At 43.3% G+C, this 9,103-nt stretch overlaps 2 non-coding genes across 2 annotated transcripts; both read left to right on the top strand.

Annotated features, from left to right (window-relative positions):
• Positions 1-3,291: 3,291 nt before the first annotated feature.
• On the top strand, positions 3,292-3,364 carry trnav-aac. The gene has a single exon. It is a non-coding gene; the product is annotated as a tRNA-Val (tRNA).
• A 3,720-nt stretch (positions 3,365-7,084) lies between these two features.
• On the top strand, positions 7,085-7,157 carry trnav-cac. Its single transcript has one exon. It is a non-coding gene; the product is annotated as a tRNA-Val (tRNA).
• The last annotated feature ends 1,946 nt before the right edge of the window (positions 7,158-9,103 follow it).

The following is a 9,103-nucleotide window of genomic DNA, read 5'->3' as shown; positions in this document are numbered from 1 at the left end:
CACAGCACAAGCTCCAGTATTTTATGTAAAGAAATGGCCCCCAGATTAAAGGTTTTTCACTCTATGAAGGCTTTTATCTACAAGTAGGATAGAGCAGGAACTCAAGGAAGTCTGCCTTGACACGTGTGTGGATTTCACGCAGCTTGTCAATTTGCTGTGAAAGGTGTCCAATTTTCCTAACAGAGCACAGCACAAGCTCCAGTAGTTTCTAAAAGAAATGGCCCCAGATAAAAGGTTTTTCACTCTAAGAAGGCTTTTATCTCCAAGTAGGTTAGAGCTGGAACTCAAGGAAGTCTGCCTTGTCAATCTGCTGTGAAGCTGTCCAATTTTCCCTGACAGAGCACAGCACAAGCTCCAGTATTTTCTGTAAAGAAATGGCCACCTGATAAAAGGTTTTTCACGCTACAAAGGCTTTTAACTCCAAGTAGGTTAAAGCAGGAACTCAAGGAAGTCTGCCTTGACACGTGTGTGGATTTCACGCAGCTTGTCAATTTGCTGTGAAGGTGTCCAATTTTCCCTAACAGAGCACAGCACAAGCTCCAGTAGTTTCTGTAAAGAAATGGCCCCCAGATAAAAGGTTTTTCACTCTAAGAAATCTTTTATCTCCAAGTAGGTTAGAGCTGGAACTCAAGGAAGTCTGCCTTGTCAATCTGCTGTGAAGCTGTCCAATTTTCCCTGACAGAGCACAGCACAAGCTCCAGTGTTTTTTGTAAAGAAATGGCCCTCCAGATAAAAGGTTTTTCACTCTAAGAAGGCTTTTATCTCCAAGTAGGTTAGAGTAGGAACTCAAGGAAGTCTGCCTTGACACGTGTCTGGATTTCAGGCAGCTTGTCAATTTGCTGTGAAGGTGTCCAATTTTCCCTGACAGAGCACAGCACAAGCTCCAGTATTTTCTGTAAAGAAATGGCCCCCAGATAAAAGGTTTTTCACTCTACGAAGGCTTTTATCTCCAAGTAGGTTAGAGCAGGAACTCAAGGAAGTCTGCCTTGACACGTGTCTGGATTTCACGCAGCTTGTCAATTTGCTGTGAAGGTGTCCAATTTTCCCTGACAGAGCACAGCACAAGCTCCAGTAGTTTCTGTAAAGAAATGGCCACATGATAAAAGGTTTTTCACGCTACAAAGGCTTTTAACTGCAAGTAGGTTAAAGCAGGAACTCTAGGAAGTCTGCCTTGTCAATCTGCTGTGAAGGTTTCCAATTTTCCCTGACAGAGCACAGCACAAGCTCCAGTATTTTCTGTAAAGAAATGGCCACCTGATAAAAGCTTTTTCACGCTACAAAAGCTTTTAACTCTGAGTAGGTTAAAGCAGGAACTCAAGGAAGTCTGCCTTGACACGTGTGTGGATTTCACTCAGCTTTGTCAATTTGCTGTGAAGGTGTCCAATTTTCCCTGACAGAGCACAGCACAAGCTCCAGTAGTTTCTGTAAAGAAATGGCCCCCAGATAAAAGGTTTTTCACTCTAAGAAGGCTTTTATCTCCAAGTAGGTTAGAGCTGGAACTGAAGGAAGTCTGCCTTGTCAATCTGCTGTGAAGCTGTCCAATTTTCCCTGACAGAGCACAGCACAAGCTCCAGTATTTTCTGTAAAGAAATGGCCTCAGATAAAAGGTTTTTCACTCTACGGCTTTTTATCTCCAAGTAGGTTAGAGCAGGAACTCAAGGAAGTCTGCCTTGACACGTGTCTGGATTTCACGCACTTAAGCTTGTCAATTTGCTGTGAAGGTGTCCAATTTTCCCTGACAGAGCACAGCACAAGCTCCAGTATTTTCTTTAAAGAAATGGCCACCTGATAAAAGGTTTTTCACTTTAAGAAGGCTTTTATCTCCAAGTAGGTTAGAGCAGGAACTCAAGGAAGTCTGCCTTGACACGTGTGTGGATTTCACGCAGCTTGTCAATCTGCTGTGAAGGTGTCTAATTTTCCCTGACAGAGCACAGCACAAGCTCCAGTAGTTTCTGTAAAGAAATGGCCACCTGATAATAGGTTTTTCACGATACAAGGCTTTTAACTCTGAGTAGGTTAAAGCAGGAACTCAAGGAAGTCTGCCTTGACACGTGTGTGGATTTCACGCAGCTTGTCAATTTGCTGTGAAGGTGTCCAATTTTTTGCCTAACAGAGCACAGCACAAGCTCCAGTAGTTTCTGTAAAGAAATGGCCCCCAGATAAAAGGTTTTTCACTCTAAGAAGGCTTTTAACTCCAAGTAGGTTAGAGCTGGAACTCAAGGAAGTCTGCCTTGTCAATCTGCTGTGAAGCTGTCCAATTTTCCCTGACAGAGCACAGCACAAGCTCCAGTATTTTCTGTAAAGAAATGGCCCCAGATAAAAGGTTTTTCACTCTATGAAGGCTTTTATCTACAAGTAGGTTAGAGCAGGAACTCAAAGAAGTCTGCCTTCACAGGTGTCTGGATTTCACGAAGCTTGTCAATTTGCTGTGAAGGTGTCCAAGTTTCCCTGACAGAGCACAGCACAAGCTCCAGCAGTTTCTGTAAAGAAATGGCCACCTGATAAAAGGTTTTTCACGCTACAAAGGCTTTTAACTCCAAGTAGGTTAAAGCAGGAACTCTAGGAAGTCTGCCTTGTCAATCTGCTGTGAAGGTGTCCAATTTTCCCTGACAGAGCACAGCACAAGCTCCAGTATTTTCTGTAAAGAAATGGCCACCTGATAAAAAGGGTTTTTCACGCTACAAAAGCTTTTAACTCTGAGTAGGTTAAAGCAGGAACTCAAGGAAGTCTGCCTTGACACGTGTGGATTTCACGCAGCTTGTCAATTTCCTGTGAAGGTGTCCAATTTTCCCTGACAGAGCACAGCACAAGCTCCAGTACTTTCTGTAAAGAAATGGCCACCTGATAAAAGGTTTTTCACAATACAAGGCTTTTAACTCTGAGTAGGTTAAAGCAGGAACTCAAGGAAGTCTTCCTTGACACGTGCAGTGGATTTCACGCAGCTTGTCAATCTGCTGTGAAGCTGTCCAATTTTCCTGACAGAGCAAAGGTAAAAGGTTTCTCTGCCGCTCTAATCTGTGATGGCATTTCTTTACACAGGTGTGAAGAAAAATATTGAGTCACTCTAGGCTGTGCTAACTGCCAGGCCAGCAGAGTCTGTGCTAGTATCCAAGTAATTTTCAACAAAGCACAAAAGAAATGACCACTGAGGATTCTCAAAAAGCAGTTCTGCAGCTTCTGCTGTGAACTTAAGGAGGTCTTCTGTGAAACGTGTGTAGGATTTCACGCAGCTTGTCAATCTGCTCTAATGGTGTGTAATTTTCCTGACAGAGCACAAGTAGAGCTCCAGGAGATTCTGTAGTGTAGTGGTCATCACGTTCGCCTAACACGCGAACGGTCCTCGGTTCAAAACCGAGCAGAAACATTGCTTCTTGTTTCGCGAGAATTCTTAAAGTCTTTGCAACGTTCCAGGTAAATCATGGTTGAGAGAGAAGAGCAAGTTTCCGTAGTGTAGTGGTTATCACGTTCATTTTCACACGCGCCAAGGTCCCTGGTTCAAAACCAGGTGGAAACAGGCACAGTCTTTATTGCTATCTGTAAAGAAATGGCCCCAGATAAAAGGTTTTTACTCTGAGAAGGCTTTTATCTCATAGTAGGTTAAAGAAGGAACTCAAGGAAGTCTGCCTTGTCAATCTGCTGTGAAGATGTCCAACTTTCCCTGACAGAGCACAGCACAAGCTCCAGTAGTTTCTGTAAAGAAATGGCCACTTGATAAAAGGTTTTTCACGCTACAAAGGCTTTTAACTCTGAGTAGGTTAAAGCAGGAACTCAAGGAAGTCTGCCTTGACAATCTGCTGTGAAGCTGTCCAATTTTCCCTGACAGAGCACAGCACAAGCTCCAGTATTTTCTGTAAAGAAATGGCCACCTGATAAAAGGTTTTTCACTTTAAGAAGGCTTTTTGCTCCAAGTAAGTTAGAGCAGGAACTCAAGGAAGTCTGCCTTGACACGTGTGTGGATTTCACGCAGCTTGTCAATTTGCTGTGAAGGTGTCCAATTTTCCCTGACAGAGCACAGCACAAGCTCCAGTATTTTCTGTTAAGAAATGGCCCCCAGATAAAAGGTTTTTCACTTTAAGAAGGCTTTTATCTCCAAGTAGGTTAGAGCAAGAACTCAAGGAAGTCTGCATTGACACGTGTGTGTGGATTTGATGCAGCTTGTCAATCTGCTATGAAGCTGTCCAATTTTCCCCGACAGAGCACAGCACAAGCTCCAGTATTTTCTGTAAAGAAATGGCCCTCAGATAAAAGGTTTTTCACTCTATGAAGGCTTTTATCTACAAGTAGGTTAGAGCTGGAACTCAAGGAAGTCTGCCTTGTCAATCTGCTGTGAAGCCGTCCAATTTTCCCTGACAGAGCACAGCACAAGCTCCAGTATTTTTTGTAAAGAAATGGCCCCCAGATAAAAGGTTTTTCACTCTAAGAAGGCTTTTATCTCCAAGTAGGTTAGAGCAGGAACTCAAGGAAGTCTGCCTTGACACGTGTGTGGATTTCACGCAGCTTGACAATTTGCAGTGAAGGTGTCCAATTTTCCCTGACAGAGCACAGCACAAGCTCCAGTATTTTCTGTAAAGAAATGGCCCTCAGATAAAAGGTTTTTCACTCTACTGAAGGCTTTTATCTCCAAGTAGGTTAGAGCTGGAACTCAAGGAAGTCTGCCTTGACACGTGTCTGGATTTCACGCGAGCTTGTCAATTTGCTGTGAAGGTGTCCAATTTTCCTGACAGAGCACAGCACAAGCTCCAGTAGTTTCTGTAAAGAAATGGCCACATGATAAAGGTTTTTCACGCTACAAAGGCTTTTTAACTGCAAGTAGGTTAAAGCAGGAACTCTAGGAAGTCTGCCTTGTCAATCTGCTGTGAAGGTTTCCAATTTTCCCTGACAGAGCACAGCACAAGCTCCAGTATTTTCTGTAAAGAAATGGCCACCTGATAAAAAGCTTTTTCACGCTACAAAGCTTTTAACTCTGAGTAGGTTAAAGCAGGAACTCAAGGAAGTCTGCCTTGACACGTGTGTGGATTTCACTCAGCTTTGTCAATTTGCTGTGAAGGTGTCCAATTTTCCTGACAGAGCACAGCACAAGCTCCAGTAGTTTCTGTAAAGAAATGGCCCCAGATAAAAGGTTTTCACTCTAAGAAGGCTTTTATCTCCAAGTAGGTTAGAGCTGGAACTGACAGGAAGTCTGCCTTGTCAATCTGCTGTGAAGCTGTCCAATTTTCCCTGACAGAGCACAGCACAAGCTCCAGTATTTTTGTAAAGAAATGGCCCCAGATAAAAGGTTTTTCTACTCTAAGAAGGCTTTTTATCTCCAAGTAGGTTAAAGCAGGAACTCAAGGAAGTCTGCCTTGACACGTGTCTGGATTTCACGCAGCTTGTCAATTTGCTGTTAAGGTGTCCAATTTTCCCTGACAGAGCACAGCACAAGCTCCAGTAGTTTCTGTAAAGAAATGGCCACCTGATAAAAGGTTTTTCACGCTACAAAGGCTTTTAACTGCAAGTAGGTTAAAGCAGGAACTCTAGGAAGTCTGCCTTGTCAATCTGCTGTGAAGCTGTCCAATTTTCCCTGACAGAGCACAGCACAAGCTCCAGTAGTTTCTGTAAAGAAATGGCCACTTGATAAAAGGTTTTTCACGCTACAAAGGCTTTTAACTCCAAGTAGGTTAGAGCTGGAACTCAAGGAAGTCTGCCTTGACACGTGTGTGGATTTCACGCAGCTTGTCAATTTGCTGCGAAGGTGTCCAATTTTTTGCCTAACAGAGCACAGCACAAGCTCCAGTAGTTTCTGTAAAGAAATGGCCCCCAGATAAAAGGTTTTTCACTCTAAGAAGGCTTTTAACTCCAAGTAGGTTAGAGCTGGAACTCAAGGAAGTCTGCCTTGTCAATCTGCTGTGAAGCTGTCCAATTTTCCCTGACAGAGCACAGCACAAGCTCCAGTATTTTCTGTAAAGAAATGGCCCCCAGATAAAGGTTTTCACTCTTATGAAGGCTTTTATCTACAAGTAGGTTAAAGCAGGAACTCAAAGAAGTCTGCCTTCACAGGTGTCTGGATTTCACGGCTTGTCAATTTGCTGTGAAGGTGTCCAAGTTTCCTGACAGAGCACAGCACAAGCTCCAGCAGTTTCTGTAAAGAAATGGCCACCTGATAAAAGGTTTTTCACGCTACAAAAGGCTTTTAACTCCAAGTAGGTTAAAGCAGAACTGCTAGAAGTCTGCCTTGTCAATCTGCTGTGAAGGTGTCCAATTTTCCCTGACAGAGCACAGCACAAGCTCCAGTATTTTCTGTAAAGAAATGGCCACCTGATAAAAGGTTTTCACGCTACAAAAAGCTTTTAACTCTGAGTAGGTTAAAGCAGGAACTCAAGAAGTCTGCCTTGACACGTGTGTGGATTTCACGCAGCTTGTCAATTTCCTGTGAAGGTGTCCAATTTTCCTGACAGAGCACAGCACAAGCTCCAGTACTTTCTGTAAAGAAATGGCCACCTGATAAAGGTTTTTCACAATACAAGGCTTTTAACTCTGAGTAGGTTAAAGCAGGAACTCAAGGAAGTCTTCCTTGACACGTGTGTGGATTTCACGCAGCTTGTCAATCTGCTGTGAAGCTGTCCAATTTTCCCTGACAGAGCAAAGGTAAAGGTTTCTCTGCTGCTCTAATCTGTGATGGCATTTCTTTACACAGGTGTTGTGAAGAAAAATATTGAGTCACTCTAGGCTGTGCTAACTGCCAGGCCAGCAGAGTCTGTGCTAGTATCCAAGTAATTTTCAACAAAGCACAAAAGAAATGACCACTGAGGATTCTCAAAAAAAAGCAGTTCTGCAGCTTCTGCTGTGAACTTAAGGAGGTCTTCTGTGTGAAGCAGCGTGTGGATTTCACGCAGCTTGTCAATCTGCTCTAATGGTGTGTAATTTTCCTGACAGAGCACAAGTAGAGGCTCAGGAGATTCTGTAGTGTAGTGGTCATCACGTTATTTTAACACGCGAGCAGGTCCTCGGATTCAAAACCGAGGCAGAAACATTGCTTCTTGTTTCGCGGAATTCTTAAAGTCTTTGCAACGTTCCAGGTAAATCATGGTTGAGAGAGAAAGAGCAAGTTTCCGTAGTGTAGTGGTTATCACGTTCGCCTCACACGCGAAAGGTCCCCGGTTCGAAACCGGGTGGAAACAGGCACAGTCTTTATTGCTATCTGTAAAGAAATGGCCCCAGATAAAGGTTTTACTCTGAGAAGGCTTTATCTCATAGTAGGTTAAAGAAGGAACTCAAGGAAGTCTGCCTTGTCAATCTGCTGTGAAGATGTCCAACTTTCCTGACAGAGCACAGCACAAAGCTCCAGTAGTTTCTGTAAAGAAATGGCCACTTGATAAAGGTTTTTCACGCTACAAAGGCTTTTAACTCTGAGTAGGTTAAAGCAGGAACTCAAGGAAGTCTGCCTTGACAATCTGCTGTGAAGCTGTCCAATTTTCCCTGACAGAGCACAGCACAAGCTCCAGTATTTTCTGTAAAGAAATGGCCACCTGATAAAAGGTTTTTCACTTTAAGGCTTTATCTCTCCCAAGTAAGTTAGAGCAGGAACTCAAAAGTCTGCCTTGACACGTGTGTGGATTTCACGCAGCTTGTCAATTTGCTGTGAAGGTGTCCAATTTTCCCTGACAGAGCACAGCACAAGCTCCAGTATTTTCTGTTAAGAAATGGCCCCCAGATAAAAGGTTTTTCACTTTAAGAAGGCTTTTATCTCCAAGTAGGTTAGAGCAAGAACTCAAGGAAGTCTGCATTGACACGTGTGTGGATTTCATGCAGCTTGTCAATCTGCTATGAAGCTGTCCAATTTTCCCCGACAGAGCACAGCACAAGCTCCAGTATTTTCTGTAAAGAATGGCCCTCAGATAAAAGGTTTTCACTCTATGAAGGCTTTTATCTACAAGTAGGTTAGAGCTGGAACTCAAGGAAGTCTGCCTTGTCAATCTGCTGTGAAGCTTTGTCCAATTTTCCTGACAGAGCACAGCACAAGCTCAGTATTTTTGTAAAGAAATGGCCCCTGATAAAAAGTTTTTCACTCTAAGAAGGCTTTTATATCTCCAAGTAGGTTAAGAGCAGGAACTCAAGGGAAGTCTGCCTTGACACGTGTGTGGATTTCACGAGCTTGACAATTTGCAGTGAAGGTGTCCAATTTTCCCTGACAGAGCACAGCACAAGCTCCAGTATTTTCTGTAAAGAAATGGCCCCCAGATAAAGGTTTTTCACTCTACGAAGGCTTTTATCTCCAAGTAGGTTAGAGCTGGAACTCAAGGAAGTCTGCCTTGACACGTGTCTGGATTTCACGCAGCTTGTCAATTTGCTGTGAGGTGTCCAATTTTCCTGACAGAGCACAGCACAAGCTCCAGTAGTTTCTGTAAAGAAATGGCCACATGATAAAAGGTTTTTCACGCTACAAAGGCTTTTAACTGCAAGTAGGTTAAAGCAGGAACTCTAGGAAGTCTGCCTTGTCAATCTGCTGTGAAGGTTTCCAATTTTCCCTGACAGAGCACAGCACAAGCTCCAGTATTTTCTGTAAAGAAATGGCCACCTGATAAAAGCTTTTTCACGCTACAAAAGCTTTTAACTCTGAGTAGGTTAAAGCAGGAACTCAAGGAAGTCTGCCTTGACACGTGTGTGGATTTCACTCAGCTTTGTCAATTTGCTGTGAAGGTGTCCAATTTTCCTGACAGAGCACAGCACAAGCTCCAGTAGTTTCTGTAAAGAAATGGCCCCAGATAAAAGGTTTTTCACTCTAAGAAGGCTTTTAACTCCAAGTAGGATTAGAGCTGGAACTGAAGGAAGTCTGCCTTGTCAATCTGCTGTGAAGCTGTCCAATTTTCCTGACAGAGCACAGCACAAGCTCCAGTATTTTTGTAAAGAAATGGCCCCTCAGATAAAAGGTTTTTCACTCTAAGAAGGCTTTTATCTCCAAGTAGGTTAGAGCAGGAACTCAAGGAAGTCTGCCTTGACACGTGTCTGGATTTCACGCAGCTTGTCAATTTGCTGTTAAGGTGTCCAATTTTCCCTGACAGAGTACAGCACAAGCTCCAGTAGTTTCTGTAAAGAAATGGCCACCTGATAAAAGGTTTTCACGCTA

This window comes from Puntigrus tetrazona, chromosome 9, assembly GCF_018831695.1.
Source record: "Puntigrus tetrazona isolate hp1 chromosome 9, ASM1883169v1, whole genome shotgun sequence".
Lineage (NCBI taxonomy): Eukaryota > Metazoa > Chordata > Actinopteri > Cypriniformes > Cyprinidae > Puntigrus > Puntigrus tetrazona.
The sequence above is the reverse complement of the archived record's forward strand: the minus strand, read 5'-3'. Positions and strand labels throughout refer to the sequence as shown.